The sequence below is a fragment of the Mycteria americana genome, unplaced genomic scaffold (genome assembly GCF_035582795.1).
Source record: "Mycteria americana isolate JAX WOST 10 ecotype Jacksonville Zoo and Gardens unplaced genomic scaffold, USCA_MyAme_1.0 Scaffold_118, whole genome shotgun sequence".
NCBI lineage: Eukaryota > Metazoa > Chordata > Aves > Ciconiiformes > Ciconiidae > Mycteria > Mycteria americana.
This window is the reverse complement of record NW_027445458.1, coordinates 106,560-130,334: the sequence shown is the minus strand read 5'-3', so window position 1 is coordinate 130,334 and position 23,775 is coordinate 106,560. Positions and strand designations below refer to the sequence as shown.

Below are 23,775 nucleotides of genomic sequence, written 5' to 3'. Positions count from 1 at the left end.
CATTCACTACTTCCCATCAGCAGGCAGATGTCCAGCCGCTTCCTGGAAAGCAGGGCCTCAGCACACATAGCAGTTCTTTGGGAAGACAAAAACCATAACCATGAGCGTTCCCCCCCCCCTTCCCTAAGATTTTTTTATTGCTGAGCATGACAGCACAGCGCATGGAGTATCCCTTTGGTCAATTTGGGTCAGGCTGTCTTGGCTACGTCCCCTCCCAACCTCTTGCTCACACCGTACTTCTGCCCTTGAAGAGTTTTTAATCACACTTCCAGTTCTTTTCTTTCTATAAAGACTTGATCACTTCAATCAGAAGAGTTTGGTGAGCTTCCCACTAAAGCTCTGGGGCCACTTGTGAATCCTGTTTCAATTACTAAGAGCATACTTTGTTTGGTTCCAACTGAAGTCGAACCCTGGAAAGAATTTTTTCCATTAACTTTGACCAGGCTGTAAGCCTGAGGTTTCTTAGGAATGTTATGGGGAGGTAAGAAGTGATGGTCTACGGTACTTAAGAAACCTACCCTACAGTTTTCCTATGCTCTATATCCATTATTCTGAACTTACACTTAAATTCTAAGGTTTCTGAAGTAGAACTCGCTCTCTTTGTCAACTCTGGCTCCTAGAGTGAAGTTTCCAAGCATTTTTCATGATGCACAGGAAGCAAACAAAAAAACCCCCCCCACCCCCCCCCCCCCAGAAAAAGCCATATACACACCAACCACACTTCTAGTTTATCCAAACACGTGACAACTGCAGAATTCGTTTTCTCAGCTGAGAAGGAACCGCATTCGACAGTTGTGGCGGCCTGTAAACATTTGCTAATCAACTGACCTCAAAGACTGGTACAAATTCTCACCAGTGTATTTTCCTTAACTGTTCTTAGTCCACTAAAAGTGTATCTTTTTATCGATCTATTAACTGCTCAGTGTATTTGATGTGCTCTTATGGCCAATGAAGTGATCTTAGCTAGCCTCCTAGCAGAGTTCAGACTGAAATCCATGAAACAAAGTTTTAGATTTAATTAATAATACCTTCAAGAGCTCTTCAAGACCTGTGGCCCCGTGGAGAGGAGCCCACCCTGGAGCAGGTTTGCTGGCAGCACTTGTGACCCCCGCGGGGGACCCACGCTGGAGCAGTCCCTTCCTGAAGGACTGCACCCCGTGGAAAGGACCCATGCTGGAGCGGTTCGTGAAAAACTGCAGCGCTTGGGAAGGGCCCACGTTGGAGAAGTTTGTGAAGGACTGTCTCCCGTGGGTGGGACCCCACGCTGGAGCAGGGGAAGAGTGTGAAGAGGAAGGAGCAGCAGAGACAATGTGTAATGAACTGACTTCAACCCCCATTCCCCGTCCCCCTGCACCGCTCGGGGTGGGGGTGGGGAGGGGGAGGAGGAGGTAGAGAAGTCGGGAGTGAAGCTGAGCGCGGGAAGAAGGGAGGGGGGGTGGGGGGGAAGGTGTTTTTTAGGTTTGTTCTTATTTCTCATTATCCTACTCCCTTGCTAACTGGCAATAAATTAAATTAATTTTCCCCCGAGTCGAGTCTGGTTTGCCCGTGACGGTAATTGCTGAGTGACATCCCTGTCCTTATCTCGACCCACAAGCCTTTTGTCTTCTTCCCCCCCCGCCCCTCCCCAGCTCCAGTTGAGGAGGGAGAGTCACAGGGCGCCTTGGCGGGCACCTGGCAGCCAGCCAAGGTTAGCCCACTACACCCATTTGAGCTCACTTTATGGGATCCCGAGCCCACTTTACTCCACGAAGCATGGGTCGTATGATGGGGTAGAGGGGCCCCTCCCTTTGAACATCCAGTGTAGCACAGGCAATCGCAGTGCCGAGAGGAGCTGTGCTTCAGTACAAGCTACTTCTGAAGGAGCTTTAACCCCCTCATATGCTGCCAGTATCTCTTTTCCAGTCAAGGCGTGGTGGGCCTTGGATCCTCTATACCCTCGGCTCCAAAACCCTAGAGGTCAACCTCAAGTCTCTCCGGGTGCTTTCTGCCAGAGGCTCCAGGTGAGGCCATGCTCCCTGGCCGCAGTGTGAAGCACGTTTCTCACATCTTTGCTGCCAAAGGAATCGAGAAGAACACATTGGCAACGTCAGTTGTAGCGTACCACTTGGCCGACTTGGACTCCAGTTTGTATTGGAGCTCTAGCGTGTCTGGTACAGCAACGCTCAGTGACGGCGTGACTTTGTTCAGGCCACGATAGTCTACCGTTAGTCTCCACCCTCTGTCAAGGCTTTTCCACTGGCCATATGGGATTATTAAAGGGTGAGCGAGCCTTGCTGATCACTCCTTGGCTCTCCAGTCAATCTATCAGCTCATGGATAGGAACCAGGGCGCCTCGGTGCAATACTGCTGTCAGTGCACCATCACGGTAGCGATCGGCACCTGCTGTTCTTCGACCCACAGCAACCCCACACCAGAGGGATCCTCCAAGAGACTGCGAAAGGTATATAGCTGTTTAATCCTCTCTGCGTCCACAGTGGCTACACCAAAGTCCACCAATACCCTTTTGGGTCTCTGCGGGAACCTTCTCCTGAGGTAGTCTGCGCTGAGGATACACAGGGCCTCCGGGCCAGTCACGGTAGGATACTTCTGCCACTTGTCCCCTATTAGGCTCACATTGGCCTCCAACACCGACGACTGTCGGGACACGCACACACACGCCCCCCCCCACACCACACACACACACACAAACACACACACACACACACACACACACACCCACACACACACACACCCCCCCGTCACTCCAGCAATCCAGATGGGTTCCGCCTCTTTGTGCCCTGACGGCATTAGGGTACGCTGTGCACCCGGGTGTCCACCACACCATATACTCCTGTGGGTCTGATGTGCCAGGCCATCGAATCCACACAGTCCAGTAAACCCGGTCATCCCTTTCCTCTGCCTGGCCTAAGATAGGGACCCTCTGTTCCTCATTGGAGCCAGACCAGAAGTCTCATCACCAAAATCTGGACGAGAGCTGTTCTCTAGCCCTTCTTCTAAGTCTGGGGGATTGCTGGTTGCCTTCCATCGTCTCAAGAACAACTGGAGCGACAGCCTTCTTGGATGGCCCCTCTTAACAGCTGTCTTCCCCCACAGGTCACATGCATAGGCTTCTAGCTTCGAGGTAGGCTCACCATCCCACGCCCTCATATCCTTCTCCTAGTCACACAGGGAGAACCAGAGGGTGGAATGCAGCGTGTGCCTGTGGCGGCTCCCTTCCCCTCCGGCAGGGGGAGGCTAACTCTGTGACTGAGATAATGACAGTTTAATAGGTGCAGCGAAAACTGTGCACGCAAGCAAAGCAAAAAACAGAGGCATTCATTCACTACTTCCCATCAGCAGGCAGATGTCCAGCCGCTTCCTGGAAAGCAGGGCCTCAGCACACATAGCAGTTCTTTGGGAAGACAAAAACCATAACCATGAGCGTTCCCCCCCCCTTCCCTAAGATTTTTTTATTGCTGAGCATGACAGCACAGCGCATGGAGTATCCCTTTGGTCAATTTGGGTCAGGCTGTCTTGGCTACGTCCCCTCCCAACCTCTTGCTCACACCGTACTTCTGCCCTTGAAGAGTTTTTAATCACACTTCCAGTTCTTTTCTTTCTATAAAGACTTGATCACTTCAATCAGAAGAGTTTGGTGAGCTTCCCACTAAAGCTCTGGGGCCACTTGTGAATCCTGTTTCAATTACTAAGAGCATACTTTGTTTGGTTCCAACTGAAGTCGAACCCTGGAAAGAATTTTTTCCATTAACTTTGACCAGGCTGTAAGCCTGAGGTTTCTTAGGAATGTTATGGGGAGGTAAGAAGTGATGGTCTACGGTACTTAAGAAACCTACCCTACAGTTTTCCTATGCTCTATATCCATTATTCTGAACTTACACTTAAATTCTAAGGTTTCTGAAGTAGAACTCGCTCTCTTTGTCAACTCTGGCTCCTAGAGTGAAGTTTCCAAGCATTTTTCATGATGCACAGGAAGCAAACAAAAAACCCCCCCCCACCCCCCCCCCCCAGAAAAAGCCATATACACACCAACCACACTTCTAGTTTATCCAAACACGTGACAACTGCAGAATTCGTTTTCTCAGCTGAGAAGGAACCGCATTCGACAGTTGTGGCGGCCTGTAAACATTTGCTAATCAACTGACCTCAAAGACTGGTACAAATTCTCACCAGTGTATTTTCCTTAACTGTTCTTAGTCCACTAAAAGTGTATCTTTTTATCGATCTATTAACTGCTCAGTGTATTTTGATGTGCTCTTATGGCCAATGAAGTGATCTTAGCTAGCCTCCTAGCAGAGTTCAGACTGAAATCCATGAAACAAAGTTTTAGATTTAATTAATAATACCTTCAAGAGCTCTTCAAGACCTGTGGCCCCGTGGAGAGGAGCCCACCCTGGAGCAGGTTTGCTGGCAGCACTTGTGACCCCCGCGGGGGACCCACGCTGGAGCAGTCCCTTCCTGAAGGACTGCACCCCGTGGAAAGGACCCATGCTGGAGCGGTTCGTGAAAAACTGCAGCGCTTGGGAAGGGCCCACGTTGGAGAAGTTTGTGAAGGACTGTCTCCCGTGGGTGGGACCCCACGCTGGAGCAGGGGAAGAGTGTGAAGAGGAAGGAGCAGCAGAGACAATGTGTAATGAACTGACTTCAACCCCCATTCCCCGTCCCCCTGCACCGCTCGGGGTGGGGGTGGGGAGGGGGAGGAGGAGGTAGAGAAGTCGGGAGTGAAGCTGAGCGCGGGAAGAAGGGAGGGGGGGTGGGGGGGAAGGTGTTTTTTAGGTTTGTTCTTATTTCTCATTATCCTACTCCCTTGCTAACTGGCAATAAATTAAATTAATTTTCCCCCGAGTCGAGTCTGGTTTGCCCGTGACGGTAATTGCTGAGTGACATCCCTGTCCTTATCTCGACCCACAAGCCTTTTGTCTTCTTCCCCCCCCGCCCCTCCCCAGCTCCAGTTGAGGAGGGAGAGTCACAGGGCGCCTTGGCGGGCACCTGGCAGCCAGCCAAGGTTAGCCCACTACACCCATTTGAGCTCACTTTATGGGATCCCGAGCCCACTTTACTCCACGAAGCATGGGTCGTATTAAGGGTAGAGCGGGCCCACCCCTGTGTATGTTGGTAGAGGTGGGTAGAGATATGTGGCTGATATGGGTATGTCACTGAAATCGGGAATCAAACTCCTTAACACCAATGAAGCATTAAGAAGCAGGCATTCTTTTTTACGGCAGCAGATGCAGGGGGTATTGTTCCACCTAGCGTTTATACAGTAGGTTACATCAGCTGAAACTGATATTGTCCAATTGTAACCAGACGTAACCAAAATGTTTAGTTTGTTCTTTTGTAACTAAGCAACATAGAGATAGAATCGGGGTAGATAATGCTTTAATATTGTGTTTGTACGCCTGTGGCTATGGATATGCTACTATGCCCAAAGACAATAGGACGAGGAGTAGTACGGACATGCTGCTATGTTCCCAGTACAGCCCCAGCCCATATTGACAAAGAGTCGAGGGTGGTTAGAATAATTGGTTTGTGTTTTAGGGTGCCAAATCATTGTTAGGGACCATGCACCATGAAGAAGTGAAGCAAGTTACATAAGCAAGGTGGGATTGCGCATGGCCAGAAGAAGGGGTCAACTAAAGGACACACCTGTACGTTTACCAAGGACCACCAGAGACCCCCACGGAAGCCCCTCAGAGTTCAAGGACGCATGCGTAATGACCATGCAAATATGATAATTAGTTCTGGGATATAGAATGAATATGCATGATCATTCCAGGAAATTTGATGCATATGTATGTAATTGAAGAATATAAGTTTTGGTTGTTGCAACCTGTGGTATGCACGCTAGGTGGAATGCTCCCCTGTGCATCCGGGGCCGTAATAAAGAATGCCTGCTTCTTAATACTACATTGGTGTTAAGGAGTTTGATTCCCATTTGCGGTGACACAATTACATACATATGCATCAGATTTCCATTTGAAATATTGTCTTGTGCACCTGTGTCCTGGTTTCAGCTGGGATAGAGTTAATTTTCTTCCTAGTAGCTGATATAGTGCTGTGTTTTGGATTTTAGTATGAGAATAATATTGATAACAGGCTGATGTTTTGGCTGTTGCTAAGCGGTGTTTACACTGGTCAAGGACTTTTCAGCTTCCCATGCTCTGCCAGGCGCACAAGAAACTGGGAGGGGGCACAGCCAGGATAGTTGATCAAACTGACCAAAGGGCTATTCCATACCATATAACATCATGCTCAGTATATAAACTGGGGGGAGTTGGCCGGGGGGTAGCAGTCGCTGCTCAGGGACTGGCTGGGCGTCTGTCGGCGCGTGGTGAGCGGTTGTGTGGAAGAATGGTTAAGTGAAAAAGGACACAGCTTAATTGATGTGAGCAATCCAGCCTTTGATGGGGCCTGGGAGCCAGAGATCAAGGTGAAATTCCCTTGAGAACAGCAGAAGGAGTACTTGGTAAAGCAAGATAAGCGGGACTAAGCCTGGGAAAGTGCTGATAAAACCCCCTTTGTGAACAGTGCGTGAACGGCAACTTTGTACCAATCATATAATTGTTTTAAGTGCGTGGACAAGTATAGTTATCCAATAGAATAGTCGCTGTTAGCGCGTGCTTTGCTTAGCTTCTATATAAACCTGTTAAGTAATATGAATAAACGAGAACGACCATACTCATATTGAGATTCATCGTTACTCCGGGTCCGTCTCCCACTCCGACGCGGTTGTATCTTTTTTTTTCCCCCCCCTCCCTTGGGTTTTGTTGCTCTCTCTCTCGTTGTTTTCCTTCTCATTACAATTCATTATTATTATTACTATTATTATTTTGTTCCAATTATTAAACTGTTCTTATGTCAAGCCACGAGTTTTCTTTTGCTCTTCCGATTCTCTCCCCCATCCCACTGTGGGGGAGTGAGCGAGTGGCTGAGTGGTGCTTAGCTGCCGGCTGGGGCTAAACCATGACAACCTTGCAGAGCATGGGAAGCTGAAAAGTCCTTGACTAGTGTAAGCACCACTTAGCAACAGCCAAAACATCAGCGTGTTATCAATATTATTCTCATACTAAAATCCATACTAAAATCCACAGCACTATACCAGCTACTAGGAAGAAAATTAACTCTATCCCAGCTGAAACCAGGACAGTGACCAAAATTTATGTGTTGTATTTGGATGACATATTCAATGTGAGAATTTTGGGACGTGGTCAGAGTGGGACGATAAAGTGCGACAGGTTGAGGTTATTAAAATAATCTGTGGGAGAATAACGGAAGTACAGAATCAATAAGGTTGAATGGGGGGACAGAAAAGTGGTGGTCTTGTAAAGAAAAGCCCCCTAGGATGTATCTTAGCACGTTGGAAAGAGATAGGGGGACAACCAGGTAGGAGTGTGAATAAGAAAACACTAATCAAATATTGTAATCAGTGGTGGCCCCTGTACAAATTAGAAGATGGTGAAAAATGGCCCTTTAATGGATCTTTAAATTATAATACTATATTGTAGTTAATGTTATTCTTACGGAGAGAAGGAAAATGGGATGAGGTTATGTATGCGGATATGTTTTTTACTTTGCGGAATCGCCCGGAGTGGCAGAAGGATTGTGGTGTTAACATCCCGCCGCACGGTGGCATCCTTGGAACAGAGAGGAATGGTGAATAGAGGAGGATTTAGAGGACGAGGAAGGGGAAGGCCCTCTGAAAGTAGAGGAAGACTGGGGAATGTATTTGGAAAGAATCACTGTGCGTATTGTCGAGAGGAAGAACATTGGAGGAGCAAATGTCCAAGACTCAAAGGAATCCCGCAAGTCTTGATTGCTGGAGCAGAGACCAATTGACGGGGACCTGGGGAATCTACCCTAGCAGATCCACTGGTTAAGATAAGGCTGGGGAGACAAGAGAAAGAATTAGAATTCTTAATAGACACAGGTGCTTCTTTCTCTAAGTCAAGAATTGATACCTGTGAGTAAAGACATTGTGACTGTAGTGGGAGCTACTGGCCAATAGGAAAAGGAGTTCTTTATAAAACCCATCAATTTTAAAGATTTACACCCTGTGGTGGCCAATCCTTATACTTTACTTACTAAATTGCGAGATAATCAGGTATGGTTTACAGTATTAGATCTTAAAGATGCATTCTTCTGCTTGCCTCTGGCCAAGGAGAGCCAAAACCTATTGGCATTTGAATGGGAAAGTCCTACTACTGGTAGGAAAACCCAACTTACCTGGACAGTGTTACCCCAAGGTTTTAAGAACAGTCCAACCATCTTCGGGAACCAATTAGCACGAGAAATTGAGACATGGGATCCTCCCTCCAGAGACGGAACTCTTCTACAGTATGTGGATGACTTATTAATAGCAACTGAAACAAAGTCTGATTGTATTCAATGGACTATTAATTTGTTGAACTTTTTGGGACTGAATGGGTATCGAGTCTCTCAACAGAAAGCTCAGATGGTGTGACAGCAAGTAACCTACCTTGGATACGAGCTATCTGGAGGACAACGAGAATTAGGAATGGAACGAAAAGAAGCCATCTGCAGAACCCCCCCTCTCTCAAATGGTAAAGGAACTCAGGACCTTCTTGGGAATGGCAGGTTGGTGTCAATTATGGATTTACAATTATGGAATAATAGTAAAACCTTTGTATGAACTTTTGAAAAACAATCCCACTCAATTGATTTGGTCCAGAGAAGCTCAAAATGCATTCAAAACACTTAAAAAGGAACTGATGAAGGCCCCAGCCCTGGGCCTACCTGACATTACTAAACCCTTCTGGCTGTTTTCCCATGAAAAACAAGGTATAGCTCTGGGAGTCCTAGCTCCACGACTGGGACTCTACAAAAGAGCTGTGGCCTACTTTTCTAAGCAGCTTGACAAAGTAAGCGAAGGGTGGCCAAGGTGCCTACGAGCTGTGGCGGCTGTAGTACTAAATATCCAAGAGGCCCGGAAATTTACCTTAGGCCAAAAAAAATCACAGTGCTGGTTTCACACACAGTATCAGCTGTACTAGAACAAAAAGGAAATCATTGGCTTTCTCCATCCTGATTTTTACAATACCAGGCTATTCTAGTTGAACCAGACAATGTTAATATTGAAGTGACTAATGTTATGAACCCAGCTTCTTTCCTCAGTGGGGTGACATCTGAATCATTGATACATGACTGTTTGGAAACCATAGAGACTGTATATTCTAGCAGACCAGATTTAAAAGAAGAACCCCTGGAAGATGCATAAGACTCCTGGTTCACGGATGGAAGCAGCTTCGTCCGACAAGGTATTCGAAAGGCTGGGTACGCGGTGACAACAGCAAGCAAAGTAATTGAATCTCAATCGTTACCTGCTGGAACATCAGCTCAAAAGGCTGAAATTATTGCCCTGACTAGGGCCCTGGAATTGGCAAAAGGGAAAAAGATAAATATATGGACAGACTCCAAATATGCCTTTGGAGTTGTCCACGCTCACGGAGCAATTTGGAAGGAACGAGGACTACTAACCGCACAAGGGAGACAGATCAAGCACGCTGAGGAAATCCTTCACCTATCAGAAGCAGTCCAACTGCCAACCAAAGTCGCCATCATGCACTGCCGAGGACACCTGAAGGGTAACACTGACCAGGAAAAAGGTAATAGATTGGCTGATTATGAGGCTAAACAGGCAGCAGAGAGAATGCAAAAGATTTTAACCTTAATTCCGGATAATAGAAGTAGGAGCCTAGGTGACCAAGAAAATGTTGAATATTCTAGGGCTGATAAAGAATTAATAGAAGAAATGGGAGGGCAGGTTCCCTCCAAAGGATGGGCCCACTTGAGTGATGGCAGAATTATAATTCCTGCCAAACAGGTATGGGGAGTTGTTAAAGAAGAACACAATAAGACACATTGGGGGGCAGATTCCCTGTATAATTTTTTAAATCAAAAATTAATAGGGAAAAATCTGTATACTACAGTTCGACAGGTGACTCAGCAATGTGAAATATGTTTGAAAAATAATCCAAATACAGGTAACCAGGCACAATTAGGAAGTATTGGGAGAGGAAATGTACCAGGGGACCACTGGCAAATTGATTTCTCTGAACTTCCAAGAAAAGGGGGGTACAGATACTTGGTACTTACAGACACCTTTTCCGGATGGCCAGAGGCATTCCCTTGTAGGACAAACAAAGCAAGAGAAGTAACTAAGGTATTATTAAATGAAATAATACCTCGATTCGGGGTACCTACAGTCATTTCATCAGATAGGGGTACACATTTTTGTGCAGAAGTAGTGCAACAGGTCAGCAAACTATTAGGAATTGATTGGCAATTACACACACCCTACAGACCACAAGCCAGCGAGCAAGTAGAAAAAATGAACCACATGATAAAACAACAGATAGCTAAAATGTGTCAAGAAGAAAACCTATATTGGTATCAAGCACTGCCTATTGCACTACTTCGGATACGTGTAAAACCTAGGGCCAAAGAAAATCTGAGCCCTTTTGAGATATTATATGGGAGGCCATATCAGGCCAAATATCAAGGGGAAGATTTGAATCAGCTGGGAAATAATTATTTACAAAATTATGTTATATCCTTGGGAAAACAATTGGAAAAGATTAATAAGAATGTTTTGGGAGCCAGAGCAAAAGGGTTAGATCACCCAATCCACCCATTTAGCCCTGGAGATTGGGTTTATGTTAAGAATTTTTCAGGTGACCCATTGGAGGAGAAGTGGAATGGACCTTATCAGGTGTTGCTAACCACTTTCACTGCAATCAAGATTAAAGAGCAGACAGCTTGGATCCATTACTCCTGAGTAAAGAAAGCTTCTGAACCGCGATGGACCATCGAAAGTGCTGGAGATTTGAAATTATGGTTACGATGATAACTTTATTGACTTTAAGCTCATCAGTAGATGCTTGGAACAAGAACTTGTATTATAATGCGATTCAGATGATAGCGAATGCCGCAGGGGCTAAGGATTGTTGGATTTGTACTGCCCTACCGAGGTGACATGAGACTCCCTTTGTACGGCATAGGGTCGACTCATTGGAATTGTGACAATAATACTTGGCCTGAGTTTTGGAAAAAAAGAGATGGAGGATATTGTAGTTATGATAATTCGAGCTATGGGATCGGACCAAGATTTGACCTACAGATACTAGATCATAACACCCAGATTCTAGTTAGCAATAATAGTTGCCTATGGAAGGCAAGATCCAATAATTGTCTGTGCCGTCCCCCCGATAACAAATATCATAACTGTTCCTGTAGGAATGGGTGGAATGATTATTGGATCAACAAGACTGCGGTAGAAGTAGGAACTTGGAATTTGACGGGATTGAACACGACATATATTGATTTCTGTAATAGAACCCAGTTAGAAACCTATAGCCCTACAAAGTGGGATGCCAGTAGAAATACATCGGTTGGATGGGTAAGCAAAGGATCATTTTATGGAGCTAATCTCACAGCCACCGACGGACCCTGCAGACTACCCGACGGATATTGGTGGCTGTGTGGTGATGGTATCAGCAGAAAGCAACTCCCTGCAGGATGGAAGGGAATGTGTACCATAGGTCATTTAGTTAGTCAGGATCAAATATATAATCAGCCCCAAATACCAAGAGGTATTTTGAGAACGTCCTGGAAACGGATTAAGCGAGAAGACAACCCACTTGTAATTAGGGGAACAAAATTTCATAGCTTTGTTAGATGGTTCGTACCGTGGCTAGGAGTAAGCGAGCTAGAAAAGGCCATAGTAAATATTTCCGCAGTTCTAGAGCAGATGGAAAATTTAACCATAAATACTATAAAAAATTTACAGACGGAAGTATCTTCCCTTAGTAAGGTTGTGTTGCAAAATCGAATGGCATTAGATTTATTGACTGCCAAAGAAGGAGGTGTATGTATGATCATTAATACCAGTTGTTGTGCATATATCAATAAAGATAAGCAGATAGAAGCAGATCTAAATGCACTTTGGGAGAAAGCACGAATATTCCAGGAAGTATCTTTGGATGATACTTCATTGGGGCTTCGAGATTTATGGGATAAACTGACTTCTTGGCTTCCCAACTTTGGATGGTTGAAACAATTATTCATTGGATTAATTACTTTGGCGATTTTAGGAATATTTGTTTGTGTATTTCTTAAATGTTTTCCTTGGTGTTACCGGAATTCAGCAGACATACAGTGATTGGAAAAGACACAAGAATAAGCATCAAGTAAAAATGGGAAGATATTTTACTCAGACCCTTGAAAAGGATGAAATATGAATTTTGCAAACATAAAATAATTAAGGATAACACCCTTTTAGGCCTAAAAAGATTTGAAATATTTTACTAGTTGTAGTTAAAGAGCCTTACTATTTTAATAGTAAATTTATTGATTTTAAACTTCGTTTCAGACGTAATAAGACTATATTGAGGACTGTAGCAAGTAAGCTACAAGCCCTCAAAAGAAATGGGGGGAATGAAAGGGTTAAATACCTGACAATCCCTGACTAAGACCTTACTGTGATACATAGACTTGCTTTTTTTTAGTTTCACTTGCATCCTTGTTCTCTTTTGGTTTTTTCCCCTGCAAAGATAGTTTTAGTTACCTGCTGAGCAGAGTTGATGATAGGACATTTCCTGTGACTTCTTACCTGATAGGACTAAACAGGCCTTGAGCAAGCTCGTTAGGCTTCCTAATTAAATCACTGATAACAGGAACTCAGGACGATTGTGCCAAAGATAAGCACCAAAGAACTAGCTTAAATCGACCCCCTTGTAACATTCCGAGGCCAAAGGACTGATGAGCTAACTCAATGACTATATATGGACAAAGGAAGCCCAAAGTTCAACTAATGGACAACGTGAGGAAGACTATGGAAGACCACCGGGAGGGTGAAAAGACCCTAACCCTAATTTTACTGCGCATGCTTGGACTCTGTAAATGAATTCCGGGAACTCATCACCATAAGACTGCCCTTTTCAGGAAATCTGATGAATATGTATGATTTTTCTGTATATGAACTGATGTGTTGTGCTAACCTGGTGGAGCACTTGTGGCGGAGCGATCCCCAGTGCTGCCCAGCGCTGCAATAAAGAATACCTGCTTAATAGTCATCCTGACTATTGAGTCCTGATTTCGGCTTTTCACGGCAACAGTGTAAAGACTCACCCATTTCCGAGCTCAAAAACATTGCTGGGTTCACTGCTGTTGTAGTTTTAAGTTCCACATCATCCTGTTCCAAGAGAGTGACCTGGTATTTGAGCATGCGGCTCGGGGACAGCCAATGCCCCCCTTTTTGCTCCAAGACAGAAATGACCATATGTGGGAACATAAACAGTAATTTTCTGCCCCATGGTTAATTTCCTTGCTTCTTGGATTAAGAGTACAGTTGCTGCCACAACTTGCAAACATCCAGGCCATCCCTTGCTGACATTATCTAATTGCTTAAAAAAATACCCAATGGCCCGTTTCCAAGTTCCTAATTTGTGAGTCAACACACCCAAAGCAACATGTTATCACTCATGTGCAAACAATTTAAAAGGCTTTGCTAAATCTGGGAGTCCTAACGCAGGTGCAGACATCAGAGCCTTCTTCAGATTTTTAAAAGCTGTCCGATACTCTGGAACTTGACAAATTGCTTCCTTTCTGCCTGCTCCCAATCTTCTTTGTCCTTGCAAAATTTCAAAGCCTAACTATATCAGTCTCTTTCCCAATCTGGGCCTTGCTTTTTGATACTCGGTATCCTGCTTGTCCCAAAAAATTCAACAAGCTGATGGTCACTTGTAAACAGTCCTCTCGAGTCTCTGCTGCTATCAAGATGTCATCTACATTACCAAATATTGTAGGACTATTTTTGAACCCTTGAGGTAGCACCGTCCAGGTGAGTTGTGTCTTGCATCCAGTGGTGGGGCTTTCCATTCAAAGGCAAATATGCCTGGCTATCTTTGTCTAGAGGTATGCAGAAGAAAGCATCCTTGAGATCAAGTACAGTAAACCACTTATGTTTCTCTTTTAAGGATGTCAGGAAGGTATATGGGTTAGCTACTACTGGGTGAATGTCTTGAACAACCTGATTCATGGCTCTTAAATCTCGAAGTAACCTATATTCCTTGCCATTCTGCTTTTTCACTGGCAATATCGGGGTATTATATTCTGATTCACACTCTATCAATAATCCATAATTCAAAAATTTCGTTATTCATTCTTCCAACCCCTTTCTAACTTCCCACTTAATAGGATACTGGTTTTGCCTTACAGGTTGTCGTGGTTTAGCCCCAGCCAGCAGCTAAGCACCACGCAGCTGCTCGCTCACTCCCCCCCTGGTGGGATGGGGGAGAGAATCGGAAGAGCAGAAGTAAGAAAACTCGTGGCTTGAGATAAGAACAGTTTAATAATTGGAACAAAATAATAGTAATAATAATAATGAATTGTAATGAGAAGGAAAACAACAAGAGAGAGAGAGGAACAAAACCAAAAGGAGGGGGAAAAAAAAAAAAAAGATACAACTGCTCACGACCCACTGACTGACACCCAGCCAGTCCCTGAGCAGCGACTGCTACCCCCTGGCCAACTGCCCCCAGTTTATATACTGAGCATGACATCATATGGTATGGAATAGCCCTTTGGTCAGTTTGGATCAAATATCCTGTCTGTGCCCCCTCCCATTTCTTGTGCACCTGGCAGAGCAGGGGAAGCTGAAAGTCCTTGACCAGTGTAAACACTGCTTAGCAACAGCCAAAACATCAGCATGTTATCACTATTATTCTCATACTAAAATCCAAAACACAGCACTATACCAGGTACTAGGAAGAAAATTAACTCTATCCCAGCCAAAACCAGGACAGTATCCACCCCTTATTCTATACCATTTACGTCATGCCCAGGTTCTACCCTTTCTAATACAATTAATCACCACCACTTTTCCTGTCTTTTGATATACACACACAGCTATCATTCCCTTGGTCTATGGGCCATCCTTCTAAAATGTTTGTTAAGTTCATTTAGTCCATGACTTTGGGCTCCATCTGCCATAACAGTCCTTCAGGGCAGGAGAGATGGTGTGTGGTGTTGGATTGTTGCATGCTGAAGCCAGTTCTGCTTCCATCACCACTGCACTTTGCTTGGTTTTCATCCAAGTCCATCCTTCATTAATCTGGGTGATCCTTACTGAAATACCATTGATATGGTGTATAGTAACCATAAAAGTGATGACATCCAGTATTATATAGCAATTAACATCATACCATTTAGTTCATTGGCTATTCTCACCCCAAATCAAATCCCCTTGAGGTACACATCGGACTTCCCCATCCTTTTGCATTACCCACCAAGTGCACCTGGGTCCTTGAGCAAAAGCAATCCCACGAATGGGCTTGCCTTTGCCCGAGGCAGGAGTAACCCAGACTGTCTTCCCCAGCATGTTTTTATGTGCACTACAGGGACTTTATCCCCTTCTACAGTGCATAAAAGTTTTGATTGGGCAGGGCCAGCTCGATTGGCAGATCCCCTAGTGTTAACTAACCAGGTGGCCTTTGCTAAATGTGTATCCCAATGTCTGAATGTCCCAGCACCCATTGCTCTCAGTGTGGTCTTTAACAGTCCATTGTATCGTTCGATTTTCCCGGAGGCTGGTGCATGATAGGGGATGTGATATACCCACTCAGTGCCATGGTCATTGGCCCAGGTGTCTATGAGGTTGTTTCAGAAATGAGTCCCGTTGTCTGACTCAATTCTTTCTGGGGTGCCATGTCGCCATAGGACTTGCTTTTCAAGGCCCAGGAGAGTGTTCCGGGCGGTGGCATGGGGCACAGGATATGTTTCCAGCCATGCGGTGGTTGCTTCCACCATTGTAAGCACATAGCGCTTGCCTTGGTGGGTTTGTGGGAGTGTGATATAATCGATCTGCCAGGCCTCCCCATATTTATATTTCAGCCATCGCCCTCCATACCACAGAGGCTTTAACCGCTTGGCTTGTTTGATTGCAGCGCATGTTTCACATTCATGGATAACCTGTACAATAGTGTCCATGGTCAAGTTCACCCCTCGATCACAAGCCCATCTATATGTTGCATCTCTTCCTTGATGGCCTGAGGTGTCATGGGCCCACCAAGCTATAAATAATTCACCCTTATGTTGCCAGTCCAGATCCACCTGAGGCACTCCAGTCTTAGCAGCCTGATCCACCTGCTGGTTGTTTTGATGTTCCTCAGTGGCCCGACTCTTGGGTACGTGAGCATCTACGTGACGTGCTTTTACAACCAGGTTCTCTACCCGGGCAGCAATGTCTTGCCACAGTGCTGCAGCCCAGATGGGTTTGCCTCTGCGCTGCCAATTGCTCTTCTGCCATTGCTGTAACCACCCCCACAGGGCATTGGCCACCATCTATGAGTCAGTATAGAGATAGAGCACTGGCCACTTTTCTTGTTCAGCAATGTCTAAAGCCAGCTGGATGGCCTTTACTTCTGCAAATTGGCTCGATTCCCCTCCTCCTTCAGCAGTTTCTACCACTTGTCGTATAGGACTCCATACAGCAGCTTTCCATCTCCAATGCTTTCCCACAAGACAACAGGACCCATCAGTGAACAGGGCATATTGCTTCCCATTTTCTGGCAGTTTATTGTACAGTGGGGCCTCCTCAGCACATGTCACCTCCTCCTCTGGCAATATTCCAAAATCTTTGCCTTCTGGCCAGTCCATAATTACTTCCAAAATTCCTGGGCGATTGGGGTTTCCTATTCGAGCCTGTTGTGTGATCAGTGCAACCCACTTACTCCAAGTAGCATCAGTTGCATGATGTGTAGAGGGGACCCTCCCTTTGAACATCCAGCCCAGCACCGGCAGTCGGGGTGCCAAGAGGAGTTGTGCTTCAGTGCCAACCACTTCCAAAGCAGCTCGAACCCCTTCATATGCTGCCAATATCTCTTTCTCAGTTGGTATATAGTGGGCCTCAGGTCCTCTGTATCCCCGACTCCAAAACCCTAGGGGTCGACCTCGAGTCTCCCCGGGTGCTTTCTGCCAGAGGCTCCAGGTAGGGCCATTCTCCCCGGCTGCGGCGTAGAGCACATTTTTTACATCTTGCCCTGCCCGGACTGGCCCAAGGGCTACTGCATGAACTATCTCCCGTTTAATTTGTTCAAAGGCTTGTCGTTGCTCAGGGCCCCATTTGAAATCGTTCTTCTTCTGGGTCATTTGATAGAGAGGGCTTACGATCAGACTGTAATTTGGAATATGCATTCTCCAAAAACCCACAACGCCTAAGAAAGCTTGTGTTTCTTTTTTGCTAGCTGGTGGAGACATGGCTGTTATTTTGTTAATCACATCCATTGGGATCTGGCGACGTCCATCTTGCCATTTTATTCCTAAAAACTGGATCTCCTGTGCAGGTCCCTTGACCTTACTTTGTTTTATGGCAAAAGCAGCTTTCAGGAGGATCTGGACTATTTTCTTCCCTTTCTCAAAAACTTCTTCTGCTGTATTGCCCCACACAATGATGTCATCAATGTATTGCAGATGTTGTGGAGCTTCACCCTGTTCCAGTGCCGTCTGGATCTGTCCATGGCAAATGGTGGGGCTGTGTTTCCACCCCTGGGGCAATCGATTCCAAGTGTACTGAACGCCCATCCAAGTGAAAGAAAACTGTGGCTTGTACTCTGCTGCCAAAGGGATTGAGTAAAACGCATTAGCGATATCACTTGTGGCATACCATTTGGCTGCTTTTGACTCCAGTTCGTATTGCAGTTCCAGCATGTCTGGCACGGCAGCACTCAGCAGCAGTGTGACTTCATTCAGGCCACGGTAGTCTACTGTTAGTCTCCACTCTCCATTAGACTTTTGCACTGGCCATATAGGGCTGTTAAAAGGTGAACGAGTCTTACTGATCACTCCTTGGCTCTCCAGTCGACGAATCAGCTTATGGATGGGAATCAGGGAGTCTCGGTTGGTGCGATATTGCCTCCGGTGCACCGCTGTGGTAGCAACTGGCACCTGTTGTTCTTCGACCCTCAGCAACCCCACAACAGAAGGGTCCTCTGAGAGACCGGGAAAGGTAGACAGCTGTTTAATTTCCTCCGTCTCCAAGGCAGCTATACCAAAAGCCCACCGGTACCCTTTTGGGTCCTTAAAATACCCTCTCCTGAGGTAGTCTATGCCAAGGATGCACGGAGCCTCTGGGCCAGTCACAATGGGGTGCTTCTGCCACTCATTCCCAGTTAGGCTCACTTTGGCCTCCAATACAGTCAGCTGTTGGGATCCCCCTGTCACTCCACAAATACAGATGGGTTCTGCCACTTTATAACTTGATGGCATTAGGGTACACTGTGCACCGGTGTCTACAAGAGCTTTATACTCCTGTGGGTCTGATGTGCCAAGCCATCGAATCCACACAGTCCAATAAACCCAGTTGTCCCTTTCCTCCACCTGGCTGGAGGCAGGGCCCCCCTAGTCCTGGTCACAGTATTCGTTACCCACTTCTTGTAAATACGAGTCAGGAGTTCTTTCATTAAAATCAGGAGTAAGATCAGCCCTTTTACTCTGTCTGGGGAACTGCCCACTGGAAACCGGAGCAGCACTTTTCCTGGAAGAACCCCCTTTGGTGATTGTTTTTCCTTGCAACTCACGTACCCATGCCTCTAGGGTCGAGGTAGGTTTTCCATCCCACTTCCTCATGTCCTCTCCGTGGTCACGCAAGTAAAACCATAGGGTGCCCCGTGGTGTGTACCCTCTATATCCTCTCTCTTGAGCAGAAGAACGCTGACTCCTAATAGCTGAGATGCTGGTCCGTACAGGTGGGGAGTAGGACGTATCCTCTTTGAATCATTGGACCTCCCGGGATAGTTTCTCCACAGCTGAGACAAGGGAGGAAGAGATACTTTCTTTGTATTCCCAGAGGTTACTAGCAGCTTTATTCACTGTTGGACCGTCTCCGTCTTTCCAGGTCCATATTGCCAATGAGTTGGCACACGACGATGGTGCGTTCCGTACCAACTTCCACCACATGGGTTGTGTGCACTGGACCTCATCTGGATCTGTGGGTGACCGCTCATCATCCAGGTCACCATAAATCACTTCCAACACGGCTAATTCCCTCAGGTACTGGATACCTTTCTCCATGGTGGTCCATTTCCCAGGGCGATATACAACATCTTCCTTGAAGGGATACCTTTCCTTTATAGCTGACAGGAGTCCCCTCCAGAGGCTGCGGGCTGGTTCCCCTTTTCCAATCGCTTTGTCAATGCCCCCTTCCCTAGAAAGGGATCCCAGCTGCTTGGCTTCCTTACCCTCTAATTCCAGGCTACTGGCCCAGCTATCCCAGCATGGGAGCAGCCAGGTGACAATATGCTCGCCTGGACGACGGCTGAAATCTTTTCGCATATCTCACAGCTCACTCAGGGATAGGGATCCGGTGGTTTCCATCTTGTTTACGAGTTCTTCCTCTTCCTCTTCCTCTCCCTGTGATGGCCCTGCTCTTTCATCTTCCCTTTCTAAATGAGCTGACTTTCGCTTCCAGGATTTCTTCTTGTGTATAGGGGCGACTGATACTGACACGGGTTGGTTCCCTGGTTGAACCGCATCATCTGTCGCAGGGGGCGCTGGTGTGACCGCAGTGCTTGTAACAGAGTTGTCCGGAGCAGCCGCAGTGCCTGTCGCAGGGGAGGCTGGAGCAGCCGCAGTGCCTGTCATTTTGTCACCAGATCCTTGAGGGTTCTGAATAGTGTTGAACAGGGCTCGGTAGGCAGGGGCCAGGCCCCAGCACATTGCAGGGATTTGTGTCTCCCTAGAATTGGCAGGGTGACGACATACTTTTTCCAAATATTCTACTAATTTTTCAGGATTCTGCACTTGTTCAGGGGTGAAGTTCCAAAACACTGGAGGTGCCCAATAACTTAGGCATTTGCCTATGCTATCCCACACACCCTGCCACTCATAAGTATCCGGCCTTGGGGCAGATCTCTGGATGATATTCTTAAATTGCTTACTAACCCTGGACAAGATCGAAACAATATTCCCAAACAATACCAATACAAGTATCTTAACTACCCAAGGATGTTCAAGATACTGAAATGTTATTGCAATCTGTTATTATCTCAAACCCTTCGTGCCCCACGTTGGGCGCCAAAAAGGACTGTCGTGGTTTAGCCCCAGCCGGCAGCTAAGCACCACGCAGCCGCTCGCTCACTCCCCCCAGTGGGATGGGGGAGAGAATCGGAAGAGCAAAAGTAAGAAAACTCGTGGCTTGAGATAAGAACAGTTTAATAATTGGAACAAAATAATAGTAATAATAATAATGAATTGTAATGAGAAGGAAAACAACGAGGGAGAGAGAGGAACAAAACCCAAGGGAGGGGAAAAAAAAAAAATTATACAACCGCTCGCTGACCGACGCCCAGCCAGTCCCCGAGCATCGACCGCTACCCGCCGGCCAGCTTTCCCATTCAAAGGCAAATATGCCTGGCTATCTTCAACTAGAGGTATGCAGAAGAAAGCATCCTTGAGATCAAGTACAGTAAACCACTTATGTTTCTCTTTTAAGGATGTCAGGAAGGTATATGGGTTAGCTACTACTGGGTGAATGTCTTGAACAACCTGATTCATGGCTCTTAAATCTCGAAGTAACCTATATTCCTTGCCATTCTGCTTTTTCACTGGCAATATCAGGGTATTATATTCTGATTCACACTCTATCAATAATCCATAATTCAAAAATTTCGTTATTAATTCTTCCAACCCCTTTCTAGCTTCCCCCTTAATAGGATAGTGGTTTTGTCTTACCGGTTTAGTTCCAGATTTTAGAACAACCTTTACTGGTTCCGCCAATTCAGACCGACCTGGGATTCCACTAGCCCATACCAAGGGTGTTACTGCATCCTCCACTTCTGCAGGAATTTCTTCCTTTGGTCTTGGTGTGTTCTGTAACATAAAAATTCTCGCTTCCACAGCTTTTGATTCAGGTATTAACAGCTGAGTCTCCCCATTTCTTTAAAAAAAGTTATTTGTGCATTCAATTTACTCAATATATCTCTTCCTAACAAAGATGATGGACATTCTGGCATATACAAAAATTGATGAGTTACCCATTGCTTTCCCAATTTGAATTTCAAAGGTTGTAAAACCAGCCAATTTTCCTTCCGCCCTGTCACCCCAACAACACTTATAGTTTTATGACTAAACCCCCCTTTGCATATATTTAATACTGAATACGTTGCCCCTTTATCAACTAAAAATTCTGCCTCATCATTCCCCAGCTTTAATGTAACCAGGTGTTCAGCTGGGGTTGACTGCCCCCGATCTCCTTCAGTCCTCATCATTCAGAGTCATCAACTTAATTGCCTGTAGCGAAAGATCCAATTCTCTCACTTTGGGACATTCCCTTTTCCAATGCCCCCTCTCCTTACAGACAGCACACTGATCTTCTACTAGCCGGGGAGTTCTAAACGGAGGTGCTGCTCCTCCTGGTGGTCCTCCTCTTCCCCTACCTATTCCTATGTTCCCTCCTCCTCCTTTCCACATTTCAAACACCTTTTCCCAATGCCACAGGCAGAGCAAACATAATCTTAAACTCTTATTCCTTCCCTGTTTTTTTTTCCAAAGTCAATACCATAGAATCTTGCAGGATAATCCCACACTGGTTTTGCCACTCCAGATGATTTCTCAAAGCGAAAAATAAATACCTCATAAGGTATTTCATCCTATTTACCTTCCCTTTTGCAAAATAACATTAATTGCAAGATGGTATTATATTGCGATGGACTATTCTTTGGCCATTTTTCCCCACTATCCAAAGTATACATTGGCCACCAATAATTACAATATTCAATTAATTGTTTCCAAGTCAAAGGATCACCCCCCAGATCTTTCCAATGTTTTAAAATACATCCCAAAGGTGTTCTTTGTGGGATGGGTTTCTTACTCAGAAATGTACCCATCTCCCAAAAGACTAGTGGTTGTGATTGTGCACTGTCACAGGCACTAGTCAGAGGGACCCCAACCCTTGTTGGAGCTCCCTCTGGGATTCCAGCCCCCTGCTGGAAGTCTCCCAACCTTGGAGACTTCAACCCCCCGTGGAAGACACCCCCTTGGGCCCCACTCCACAGGCTTTCGCCTAGCAGAGACTTACCAACCGAGGTACCTCTTTAGCCCAACCCTGCGTAGCTTTCGCAGCACCTTACGACCAGGCTTTAGTGGGACTCTAACCCACGTCCTATAGTGGTACTCTAACCCACATCCTACCTAGAGCTCTGTTACCAGTGAGAAGAATGCCTTATTACCTTGTTCCAGGGGATCTTGCTCAGAATTCTTCGGTCTGGGGATCGGAGGTTCTCCCCGAGAATCCCTCAGTGCCAGCTGGAGGTCCTGTGATCCCTCGGATCCATCGAAACTCAGAAGCAGGGTCCCATCTGGGTCGCCAAAACTGTCACCAAAATCGGGAATCAAACTCCTTAACACCAATGTGGTATTAAGAAGCAGGCATTCTTTATTATGGTGCCGGATGCACGGGGGATCGTTCCACCTAGTGTGCATACCGCAGGTTATATCAGCCGAAACTGATATTGTCCAATTACATGCATATGCATCAAATTTCCCGGAATGACCATGCATGTTCATTCTATTTCCCAGAACTAATTATCATATTTGCATGTGTCCTGGTTTCAGCTGGGATAGAGTTAATTTTCTTCCTAGTAGCCGGTATAGTGCTGTGTTTTGGATTTTAGTATGAGAATAATATTGATAAGACACTGATGTTTTGGCTGTTGCTAAGCAGTGTTTACACTGGTCAAGGACTTTTTCAGCTCCCCATGCTCTGCCAGGTGCACAAGAAATGGGAGGGGGCACAGCCAGGATAGTTGATCCAAACTGACCAAAGGGCTATTCCATACCATATGATGTCATGCCCAGTATATAAATTGGGGGGGGTTGGCCGGGGGGTAGCGGTCACTGCTCGGGGACTGGCTGGGCATCGGTCAGCGGGTGGTGAGCGGTTGTATCTTTTTTTTTTTTCTTCCTCCATTGGGTTTTGTTCCTCTCTCTCTCTTGTTGTTTTCCTTCTCATTACAATTCATTATTATTATTACTATTATTTTGTTCCAATTATTAAACTGTTCTTATCTCAAGCCACAAGTTTTCTTACTTTTGCTCTTCCGATTCTCTCCCCCATCCCACCGGGGGGGAGTGAGCGAGCAGCTGCGTGGTGCTTAGCTGCCGGCTGAGGCTAAACCAGGACAGCATGGTCATTATGCATGTGTCCTTGAGCTCCGAGGGGCTTCTGTGGGGGTCTCTGGTGGTCCTTGGTGGACGTACAGGTGTGTCCTTTAGCTGACCCCTTCTTCTGGACATGCGCAATCCCTCCTTGCTTGTGTAACTTGCTTCCCTTCTTCATGGTGCATGGTCCCTAACAATGATTTGGCACCCTTAACACAAACCAATTATTCTAACTACCCTCGGCTGGGGCTGTACTGGGAACATAGCAGCATGTCCGTACTACTCCTCGTCCTATTGTCTTTGGGCATAGTAGCATATCCATAGCCATAGGTGTACAAACACAATATTAAATCATTGTCTACCCCGCTCCTATCTCTATGTTGCTTAGTTACAAAAGAACAAACTAATCACTTTGGTTACATCTGGTTACAGGTAGAGAGATGTGTTTCACTCCCAAGGAAAATAATTTTTTATTAGACGTTCCACATTCCAGTCTGAATCCCCCTTATCACCTTTTGTAAATCCCGTCCTTCCACCAGCTCTAGTATACTTCTCACATCTAAAACTTTAGATCAGACCGACCTTCCACGTATACCGGTATAACAC

General features: G+C 46.0%; 1 long non-coding RNA gene across 1 annotated transcript; it reads left to right on the top strand.

The window, feature by feature from the left end:
- Positions 1-8,542: 8,542 nt before the first annotated feature.
- On the top strand, positions 8,543-10,892 carry LOC142403141 (uncharacterized). The gene is made up of 3 exons (XR_012773613.1): positions 8,543-8,592; positions 9,130-9,620; positions 10,689-10,892. It is a non-coding gene; the product is annotated as an uncharacterized LOC142403141 (long non-coding RNA).
- The last annotated feature ends 12,883 nt before the right edge of the window (positions 10,893-23,775 follow it).